Here is an 11,748-nt window from a genome sequence, read left to right as displayed (position 1 = left end):
GAGAAAAGAGGCAAAGCAGAAGAAACAATTGTCTACAGCTGCTACATTGACTCTAGAGCAAACAATTAATCCTGAAAGTTCAGGTGAGTTGAACCGGAAGAGGAGATGGCTGATCAGAGAACATTAAGGGAGTTGGCAACACCTCCAATTAATCAAACTCCTCTTTGCATCACATACCCAGCCTTGGAGGTTGCATTTGAGCTTAAATCAGGTTTGATCCAATTATTGCCCACTTTTAGAGGTTTGTTGGATGAAGATCCTCACAAACATTTAAAGGAATTTCATGTTGTATGCTCTACCATGAAACCCCATGGAATTTCTGAGGAACAAATAAAATTAAGAGCTTTTCCTTTCTCTTTAGCCAATTCTGCCAAAGAGTGGTTATTTTATTGCCATCCGGATCTATTACGTCATGGACAGAAATGGTAAGAACTTCTTAGATAAATTCTTTCCTGCTTCAAGGGCTGCCAGCATTAGAAGAGATATTTGTGGGAGTCGACAAAAGAATAATGAAACTCTACATGAGTATTGGGAGAGATTTAAGAAAATGTGCGCAAGCTGTCCGCAACATGGGTTTTCTGATCAAGCCTTAATACAGTATTTTATGAAGGTTATTACCTATGGAGAGGCAAATGATAGATGCAGCAAGTGGTGGAGCAATCGATAATAAAACTCCCCAAGCCGCGAGGGAATTGATTTCCATGATGGCTGCAAATTCTCAACAATTCGGGTCTCGCCATGAACCTTCAAGAAATATTAATGAGGTAAGTGTTTCTTCTCTTGAAAATAAATTAATGATTTAACATCTTTGGTTCAGAATTTAGTTGTAGGGAAAGGGCAGCAAGTTAAAGCTTGTGGAATTTGCGCCTATACTGGACATCCTACAGACATGTGTCCAACTTTGCAAGATGAAAGTCAAGAACAAGCCAATGCAATGGAAAATTTTTCAGGTCCTCAACGGAAATATGATCCGTATTCAAATACCTATAATCCGGGCTGGCGAGACCATTCCAAATTTGAGCTACGGAACAAAGCCGTCAAATTTTCCAAATTTCAGAATAGGCAGCCAGCACCTGATCATGGATCTTCTAGTTCAGGGATGTCTCTTGAAGACATTGTTAAATCACTTGCTACTAACACTATGCAATTTCAGCAAGAGACGCGAATTAGCATCCAAATTTGGAGAACCAAGTTAGCCAATTAGCCACTTCATTGGGTAAGTTAGAGTCTCAAGGTAAGTTACTTTCTCAAACTATTTTGAATTCGAAACAGAATGCAAATGCAATTACTTTGAGGAGTGGCAAGGAGCTGGAAATTCTAGCAGCAAAAATTGTCTACGTGACTTGGTACCGGAGGAAGAAATAGAGAAGGTCAAGCCAACCGATGGTGCGGAGTTGGAGAAATCTGAAATTCTGAAGATTCAGCCCCCTTTTCCTCAAAGATTTGCCAAGTCTAAGAGGGAAGAAGAAGAGAAAGAAATTCTTGACATATTCCGGAAAGTGGAAATCAATATTCCACTACTCGATGCTATCAAGAAATACCCAGGTGCGCAAAGTTTCTTAAAGAGTTGTGCACTAATAAAAGAAATTATCTGGGTATATTAATGTGGGAGAAAATGTTTCTGCTGTGCTTCAAAGAAAATTACCCCAAAAATGCAAAGACAAAGGTATGTTTGCCATACCTTGTCAAATTGGTAATTTCAGGATTGATAGGGCTATGTGGTGATTTAGGAGCATCAATAAATGTAATGCCTTATTCTATTTATTTGCAACTAAATGCTGGCCCTTTAAAAGAAACTGGGATACTTATTGTTCTTGCTGATAGATCTATAGTTTACCCCAAGGAAGTATTGGAAGATGTGTTAGTTCAGGTGAATAACTTAATATTTCCAGCAGATTTTATGTTATTGATATGGAGGATGATAAATCTTCTAATTCCTGTAATTTACTGCTTGGAAGACCCTTTCTTAGTACCGCTAGAACTAAGATAAATGTGTATGAGGGGACATTAACTATGGAATTTGATGGTGAGGTGATTAAATTTAATGTTTATGATGCCATGAAATTTCCCAATGATTTTCTTCTGTTTGTGGCATAGATGTTATTGACCATTGACTGAAAAAGTGCTTCATTTGAATGAAGAAGATAACCTTAAGGTTGTGCTTTGCAATGACTTAAATTCAGAAAGCCTTGGAAAGCTTGAACAAAAGTTTGTGATTGAAGAAGAATTACATGAAGTGGTGCTTGCATTAAAAGCACAAGACCTTAAGGTAAGTGATGGACCTATAATTAATTGACCTAAATGTCACCATGCTCTTTTGCCTTCTGTTTTGGCAGCCACCAAAATTGGAGCTTAAGCCGCTGCCTCAACAATTGAAGTATGTGTTTTTGGGTGAAGAAGAAACCCTTCCAGTGATTATTTCAAATAAATTCAAGAAGGAGGAGGAGGAGAAGTTAATTCAGGTTCTTATGAAGTATAAGAATGCTATAGGGTGGACTATTGCTGACGTCAAAGGCATAAGTCCATCCATATGCATGCATAAAATTTTGCTTGAAGAAGATAGCAGGCTAAGGAGAGAAGCACAGAGGCATCTTAACCCACCTATGATGGAGGTTGTCAAGAAAGAAATCGTAAAGCTTTTGGATTCTAGTGTGATTTATCCAATTTCGGATAGCAAGTGGGTAAGCCCCGTTCATGTAGTACCTAAGAAAATGGGCATTACTGTGGTAGAAAATCTCGATGGTGAGTTAGTTCCTACTTGAGTTCAAAATGGATGGCGTGTTTGTATAGATTATAGGAAACTAAATGCAGCAACGAGGAAAGACCACTTTTCGCTGCTATTTATTGACTAGATGCTTGAAAGGTTAGCGGGTAGAACTCATTATTGTTGTGTAGATGGATGTTCAGGATTTTATCAAATTCCAGTTGCACCCGAAGATCAAGAAAAGACAACATTCACATGTCCATTTGGAACTTTTACTTACCGACGAATGCCGTTTGGGCTTTGCAATGCCCTAGCAACGTTTCAACGGTGTATGGTAAGTATCTTTTCTGATTTTGTAGAGAACATTATAGAAGTTTTTATGGACGATTTTACTGTTTATGGAAATTCTTTTGATGAATGTTTAATAAATCTTGAAAAAGTTTTGGGAAGATACTTAGAATCTAACCTTGTTCTTAATTATGAAAAATGTCATTTTATGGTTGATCAAGGGCTTATTTTGGGTCATATTGTTTCTTCTAGGGGTATAGAGGTAGATAAGGCAAAAGTCGATGTTATAAAATCTTTACCTTACCCCGTAAGTGTACGGGAAGTTCGCTCTTTTCTTGGACATACAGGCTTTTATCGGTGATTTATCAAGGACTTCTCAAATATTGCTCAACCTTTATGTAAACTCTTGCAAAAGGATGTTGATTTTCAGTTTGATGAAGCCTGTAAGCAAGCATTTGACATATTGAAAGAGAAGTTGATCACAACCCCTAATGTTCAAGCTCCAAACTAGAATTTTCCATTCAAGATAATGTGTGACGCTAGCAATCATGTTGTAGGGGCTGTTCTTGGGCAGAGAATTGGCAAGGAACCTCATGTTATTTATTATGCCTCAAGAACACTTGATAGTGCTCAAAGCAACTACTCCACAACGGAAAACGAACTGTTATCTATTGTATTTGCTTTAGAAAAATTACGTTCTTATTTGCTTTGCGCTAAAGTTATTGTGTTTTCTGATCATGCAGCTCTGCGGTATTTGTTGAAGAAGAAAGAAGCTAAACCTAAGCTAATAAGATGGATCTTGTTACTGCAAGAATTTGATGTAGAAATTAGAGATAAGAGGGGTCTGAAAATTTGGTGGCAGACCATCTTAGCCGGGTACCTTTGACAGAGGAAACTCTACCTTTAAATGATGCATTTCCAGATGAGTATCTTTTCTCTTTAAGTAATAGTACTCCTTGGTTTGCTAACATTGTCAATTACTTAGTTACTAGATCATTGCCTGATGATTTAACTAAGCATGAAAAAGATAAAATTAAAAGTGATGCCAAATACTATGCTTTGGATGACCCTTATTTGTGGAAATATTGTTCAGATCAAATAACTAGAAGGTGTGTCACTAATGATGAGGTTGAGTCCATTCTTACATTTTGTCATTCTTATGCTTGTGGTGGTCATTTTGGACCTAAGAGAACAGCTCGTAAGATTCTTGAATGTGGATTTTGTGGGTCCCGTATTTGTATGGCACAACCCAAGAGGGGGGGTGAATTGGGTTTTCTAAAATAGATATAAATTTTAGAAATTCTAAACAAAATATAAAATGCTAAGTGCAGCGGAAAACACAAGAACTTTGTGAGAATATAATATGGATTAGATTCACCTCACAATGTTCTAATTATAAAATAGAAAGCCTGTGCAAAGTGCAGCTATTGATTAGAACAGCTTCACACTGACTTTTTCAATATCAGAGCTTCTTTATGAAGGAAAGTTATTGAGATTAGAACTTCCTCTTAAAGTTTGAAAAATCATATAAAGCTATGTGAAAGACAGTTATTAAATTCAGAACTTCTTCACAGAGCCTTAACCAAATATCAGAACGACTTTATGATGGAAAGCTATCAAGATTAGAACTTCCTCATAAAGTTTAGAAAATTAATTAGAAACCCGATCAGTGAAATATACTGTGAATAGAACAACAGTTAGAACATGGTATATTCACTTATTAGAATTCCAGTGTTCTAATGTTCAGAAGAGATAAGACTTATTACCGTTTTAGAACATCTGAATCATTAACAATTTTAGCGTTTCTAAAAATTAAACAGAGGTGTAATAAAAGTAATATCAAGCAAACTTCAGAAATTAAAAGATGAACATAGTGATTTATAGTGGTTCGGCACTAACTCGCCTACATCCACTCCCCAAGACACATCTTGAGATCCTCAACTATGTTATCTCTTTTAAGGGGTAAGAGACAAACCAACAGTACAAGGCAATAGATCAACACCTAGATCTACCCTTTTGTCCCACTAGATTTTCCAAAGGTTCTAGTTAACCTCAACCCTTTCTATTTTTGGCAGAGTACAGAAACTCACTTCAAGACATTAAATCTCACACAAGGAGAAGGTCGCTTGATAACCTCTATCACAATAGCTTCTAACCTAAGCTATTACACACAAAAGTTTAACAAATAAAGAGCATGTCTACTATATATTACAGAATCTAAATAGACAGAAAGAAACGCATATATAAGCGCAGGAAAAACAGTTTATCAGATTAGAAGATCGATTAGAACACAGAACCATTTTTCAAAAGTAATTGTAAAAATTTTTCATTTAAATATTGAAAACATTAAGTGTAGAGATGAAAAAAAATGGGGGTAGAGAGTAAGTTTTGAGAGATAGAGATTTGATCAATGAGAAATGCTCTTAAAACGAAAACTCTTACTTCACCATAGCTTAAGACGTGAAAGCTCCTATTTATAGAGAGCATTGTCTCTTGCTTTAGGAAAGTGGATATTTCATTTGAAATCAGAATATTTGCTTTCCTTATTTAGAAGATGCGAAAATCTTTGTTACCAAAAATTTATTTTATCCTTTTTGGTAAAGAATAAAACACGATTTTTCTTTCCTTTGAACAACAGATTTTCGGCAGCATTATTTGGAAAATATTTTACGGAAGGATGCTCTTACTAAAACGAAAAGATTCTCCTTCGTTTTTAAGGTAAGAAAATAATTTAAATACTTTAGATTTTTCAAAAGATATTTCCGAAAAGTGTATGATTTTATTACCAAAAACTTTAGAGAAGTAATATCTTTAATTTTAGGAAATTAAAACATTTCGATTTAAGGAATATTTCGAAAATAAATTATTTTGAAGAAATCTAATTTTTCGAAAAATATTTTTGAAAGAAAAATAAATTTTTGTGCTCATATATGGATTTTCTCTCTATCCTACAAAGTATCCTAAATACCTAGCTACTAGGATCTTCGAATATCTTCACACTCAATGTAGGACTTGCCTTGTACAATTTCTTTCCATAGTAATTCTGCATAAAATAAAATTAGCACAAAAACATAATTTAAATTTATTTGTTTTGTATTAATCATCAAAATTCGAGATTAGAAATTGACCCTTGAGCCAACAATCTCCCCCTTTTTGATGATGACAAAACCAATAAATTTAGCAAACATAAAAACATGTGCTCCCCCTGAATTTTGCATATAAGTTCTAATCATGCCAAAAGATTTTTAGTGAGCAAATTAGAACAGTATTTTGCTCCCCCTGAATAGATGCAATAAAACTGTTTTGTGAAAATTAGAACTAGGGAGGCCTTTTTAGAAACTGATTTTAGAACTAGCAAAAATAGCAAGATATTCTAAGTTCTAATAATCAGAGCATATATATATATAGAACTAGCAGAGATTGATAAGATGTCTAAGTTCTAATAAACAGAACATATGATCAGAGCAAAAGAATAGAAACTGATATTAGAAATAGAACAAAGGATCTTATGTCCAACCTGCAAAACAGTCGTTAGAATAAGAATCTAAGTTCTAAAATCACAGCTTATCATAGAAAATATAGCTCACCAAAATAGACCATATTAGAAAACGATAAACATACAGATTAGAAAATATAAGCACAGATAACACACTATAGATAACCACTAAGGTATAAGTACTTTGGTTACCAAGTACGTACCAAAAGTATTCAAAGTATCACCAAAATACCTGCGTTCTCCCCCTTTTTGTCATCATACAAAAGGGTTAGACAAAATCACAGCAAAATAAAGAAAAATAAACAGTTCCAAAAATATAATCCTACAAAGATAAAGCAAAATAAATTGTTCAGAACATATAAGAAACAAATCAGAGAGGCTTAGAACCAGTTCTAAGTCTCTTAGAACTCCTCAAATTCTGAGCTGGAGCAGTCTCAGAAGAACTTTCTGGCCTTTTAGAAGATGGATGCAGTGGAGGCTTTCTTCCATGAGTCTGTGCTTGCCAGCAGTGTGCTTCACGTTCTTTGGTTTTCTGAGGAGGGGATGTAGGGTGTTCCTTTCACTCTGAGAGTAGCTAACTTCCTTGTATTTACATCCTTCATTCTTTCCAAAGTCTTGATGAGAGACTGATTCTATCCAATTAGTCTGGCAATGCTGTATTGCCTCATCAATTCTTTGTTATGCTCTTCTATTAGCTCCTTTTCTATTCTTCCCAGCATACTTCCCTACTTCTTTGAGCCGACAACTCAGATTCTTGCTCTGTCTTATCCTCAGTAGTCTTCTCTTCATACTAATTTCTAGCTTTCTCAGTTTCAGCATCACTATCTTCCTCTACTTTCTTCCCTTTTTCTATCTTTTCAGGCTCTTTCTTCTTTCTGTTTCTTCTTTTTTTCTATTCTTCTTCTCTGCAGCACTCTCCTTTTCAGTTTCCTCTTTTCTCTCTTCTTCTAATTTCTCTTCTTCTTCTTCTTTTCTTCTTCTCTTCTTCTGCCTTTTCTTTGTCTTCTTTTCCTCTTCTCTTACTTTCTCTTCTGATTTCTTTCTTCTCTTCTATTTCACTAACTTTGCTTTTCCTTTTTCTTCTCTTCTTCTCAGTCTCTTCTTTTTATCTTTTGTCCTTCATGACTTTTTCTTTCTTTTTTTTTCCTCCTTTTTTCTTTCTTTTCTTTTTTCTTTCTTCTTCTCTCTTTTCTTCTCTTCTCCTTCTTCCTCATCCTTCATTTTCAAAGACCCGCTATCCTTGGAAGAAGACCAACACTCTCTAGATCACATCCAGAAACTCAAACAGGGTAAGAATCATACCGTAGGGTAGCTTTTTGGGATTGTTCTGCAACTTCAAAAATGTGACATAGATTGAGGGTTTCTTCTCAACTATGTGCCACATTATACAGCTCTACTTGATTCACATATTCAGTGAAGCGCTCTTGGGATAGATATAATGTACAATGAGCTTGTACAACCATTTCATGCTCTCTGTCAGTTAGAGCATTCTATTGACCCTGTTTGTCTGCAGACCTTTCACAATCTTTTCACAAAATCTTCCTTTTTTAATCGCTAACCCTAGACACGTCCTTAATTTTGGTCACCCTAGACCCAGCATTCGGCATCAAAAATTTTCCCAAAATCAGCGTACGATAACTCTTTGGTCTCACCCTGAAGCTTGACAGAGATCGACTCTGTCCCATTAACTTTCAAAGAGCCATAAAATTCCTTAACCAAACTCTCATAGCACAGTTCATTCAAAGACAAAAAGTTCATCCAGCCTTGGAACTCAAAGAGTTCCTTAAAATCAAATCATCGCTACCAAAGAATTCCAATCTATAATATGAACGCATGAGAGGATAAGTGAAAGAACTGATTTACCTTTATGTGCTTTAGCTACCTGTTTCTGTGATGCAGTTTCGATTTTTCTTTTCTTTGTTTCCTCTTCCTTTTTCTCTTTCGACTCCTTCTGTTCATATTTCTTTGAGAGCTTCCAGAAGTTGAAGCTCTTGCTCTAAGAGAGTCGATGAAGAGTTTGAACTAGATTCGGCCATTGTTGAAATCTCAAACTCAGAACAACTTAGGGTTTTGTTAGCAAAAGACGATAAGAGATACTAAGCAGTTAATAAGAATAAAGACACTGTGGCGGAAGAAAGAAATAAAGAGCAGTTTTTAAATGGAATTCAAAACGACAAATAAGACAAAAGAAATAAAATAAATAAAGGAAATAAAACAAAAAAATAAAAAAATAAAACATAAACCGCCAAAGCACTAAAGACAAAAACATAATAAAAAAACAACACAATAAAGTAACTGTTTTTGGTTTAGTCTAAAGCAAGATTCTGATAATGACTTTAGAAAGTCATATCAGAGCAATGTGCGTTTTTAGACAAAAATCAATTTTCACACAGAATAAAAATTAGAACATAGCAAATCTTCTATTTTCGAAATTAGAAAGCAGTTTAGAACATACTTACAGAGTTCTAAAGTTACGAGTTTAGAACTAACATACCAAGTTCTCTTCTAATTGAGCAGAATTGACTTTCATTCAAAGGTTTTGTAAAGATATCTGCCAATTGCTTTTCTGTGGGAATGAACTCAATCACGATATCACCTTTTTGTACATGATCACGTATGAAGTGATGTCTGAGTTCTATATGCTTGGTTCTAGAATGCTGAACTGGATTCTTAGATAAATTGATGGCGCTTATGTTGTCACATTTAGGCACTGTTTCTAATTTCAGTCCATAGTCTGCCAACTGTTGTTTGATCCATAGAACTTGTGCAACACAACTTCCAGCAGCAACATATTCTGCTTCTAGTAGAAAGAGCAACAGATGTCTGTTTCTTGCTAAACCATGATACAAGGGCGCTACCCAGAAATTGACAAGTCCCAGACGTGCTTTTTCTATCTATTCTGCTTCCTGCAAAATCAGAATCACTATACCCAACAAGATCAAATGTATCATCTTTAGAATACCACAGACCCAGATTAGAAGTTCCACAAAGATATCTTAGTATTCTCTTCACAGCAATTAGATTAGATTCTTTGGGACACGATTGAAATCTAGCACACAGACATACACTAAAGTGTATGTCTGGTCTGCTTGCCGTTAGATATAGCAAAGAACCAATCATACTTCTAAACAACTTGATATCCACGTCCTTGCCTTTTTCATCTTTTTCTAATTTTGACGATGGACTCATTGGTGTACTACATACCTTGGCATTTTCCATTTTGAATCGTTTCAACAACTCTCTAGTATATTTTCCTTGATTAATGAAAATTCTGTTCTCACATTGTTTGATTTGAAGCCCAAGGAAGAAGTTTAATTCTCCCATCATACTCATTTCGAACTCACCCTGCATAATCTTAGAAAATTCCTTACAAAGAAGATTTAGTAGAACCAAAGATTATGTCATCAACATAGATTTGTACAACTAGAATATCATGTGCTTTATTTTTAATAAATAGTGTTGTATCAACCTTTCCTCTTGAAAAACCATTTTCTAATAGAAACTTACTCAATCTTTCATACCAAGCTCTAGGAGCTTGCTTTAAACCATAAAGAGCTTTAGTAAGTTTGTAAACATGATTAGGTTTATCAAAAATTTCAAAGCCAGGAGGTTGTTCTACATACACTTCTTCATTTAGAAAACCGTTTAGAAAAGCACTTTTCACATCCATTTGATACAACATGAAGTTTTTAAAACATGCAAATGCACAAAGCATTCTAATGGCCTCAAGTCTAGCAACCGGGCAAAGGTTCATCAAAATCGATGCCTTCTTCTTGGTTGTACCCTTGAGCCACTAATCTTGCTTTATTTCTCACAACATTACCTTGTTCATCAAGCTTATTTCTAAACACCCATTTTGTTCCAATAACAGAATGGTTTTTAGGTCTAGAAACAAGTTTCCAAACTTGGTTTATCTCAAATTGATTTAGCTCTTCTTGCATAGCAAGAATCCAACTTTCATCATTTTGAGCATCTTCTAAATTTTTAGGTTCTAATTGAGAAACGAAAGCAACATTACCAAAATATCTTCTAAGTTGAGCTCTAGTCATCATCCTTTCTGAGGGATTATCCATATGTCTTCTTGGGGATGATACTTATGAAATCGCCATTCTTTTGGTAATTGAGAATCTTCATTTTCTGTTTCTGGCATTTGACTTTCAACTATGTTCTGATCTTCATGTTCTAATTCTGGTTCAGCCTGACTATTGATGTTCTGATCGCTTTCTGGCTGTTCTAGTTGTTCTGATTGCTCATTCTGCTTTTCAGGATTAGAATCTACAACATCATCACTTTCTAATGTTCTAGAAGTAGAGTCAGTTTCATCAAACACAACATGAATAGATTCTTCTACAACTAGAGTCTTTTTATTAAATACTCTATATGCTTTACTATTATTAGAATATCCCAGAAAAATCCCTTCATAAGATTTTGCATCAAATTTAGCAAGATGATTTTTCTTGTTATCTAGAATAAAGCATTTGCACCCGAAGATATGAAAATAACCAATATTTGGTTTTCTACCTTTGTATAGCTCATATGGAGTCTTTTTAAGTTTAGATCTTACCAAAGCCCTGTTTAGAATATAACAGGCAGTGTTAACTGCTTCTGCCCAGAAATACTTTGGTAGTTTAGAATCACTTAGCATGGTTCTGGCCATTCTTGAAGTGTTCTATTCTTGCGTTCCACCACTCCATTTTGTTGAGGTGTTCTAGGTGCTGAGAAGTTATGGAAGATTCCTGTCTCGTTGCAAAAAGCATCGAATTTCTGATTTTCAAATTCTCCTCCATGATCACTTCTAATTGCCGTGATGTTGTATCCTTTCTCATTTTGTATTCTCTTGCACAGATGAACAAACATGTCATATGACTCATCCTTATTTCTAAGGAAGAGTGTCCAGGTGAATCTTGAGTAATCATCTACAATAACAAATGCATAGAATTTTCCTCCAAGACTAGAAGGAGTAATTGGACCAAATAAATCAAGGTGCAGCAATTCTAAAGGTCTAGAAGTAGAAACCATGCCCTTATTTAAAAGAAGTTCTGGTTTGTTTGCCCATTTGACAAGCATCACAAATGTGATCTTTTTCAAATTTCAACTTTGGCAAACCACGAACCAAATCTTTCTTAGACAGTTTAGAAATAAGGTGCATGCTTGCATGTCCAAGTCTTCTATGCCATAACCAACTAGAATTATCAATAGAAACTAAACATATATCCTGGTTATGCATATCAGAGAGATCTACTAGATATATTTTCCAAAA

At 35.0% G+C, this 11,748-nt stretch overlaps 1 non-coding gene across 1 annotated transcript; it reads right to left on the bottom strand.

Annotated features, from left to right (window-relative positions):
• Positions 1 to 469: 469 nt before the first annotated feature.
• On the bottom strand, positions 470 to 576 carry LOC119370457 (small nucleolar RNA R71). The gene has a single exon (XR_005177984.2). It is a non-coding gene; the product is annotated as a small nucleolar RNA R71 (small nucleolar RNA).
• Between the last annotated feature and the right edge of the window lie 11,172 nt (positions 577 to 11,748).

The sequence above is a fragment of the Jatropha curcas genome, unplaced genomic scaffold, assembly GCF_041381405.1.
Source record: "Jatropha curcas cultivar XTBG-Jc1 unplaced genomic scaffold, XTBG_Jcur_1.0 HiC_scaffold_366_pilon, whole genome shotgun sequence".
In the NCBI taxonomy this organism is placed as follows: domain Eukaryota; kingdom Viridiplantae; phylum Streptophyta; class Magnoliopsida; order Malpighiales; family Euphorbiaceae; genus Jatropha; species Jatropha curcas.
Note: the sequence above shows the minus strand (reverse complement) of the source record. Positions and strands in the feature narration are given on the sequence as shown.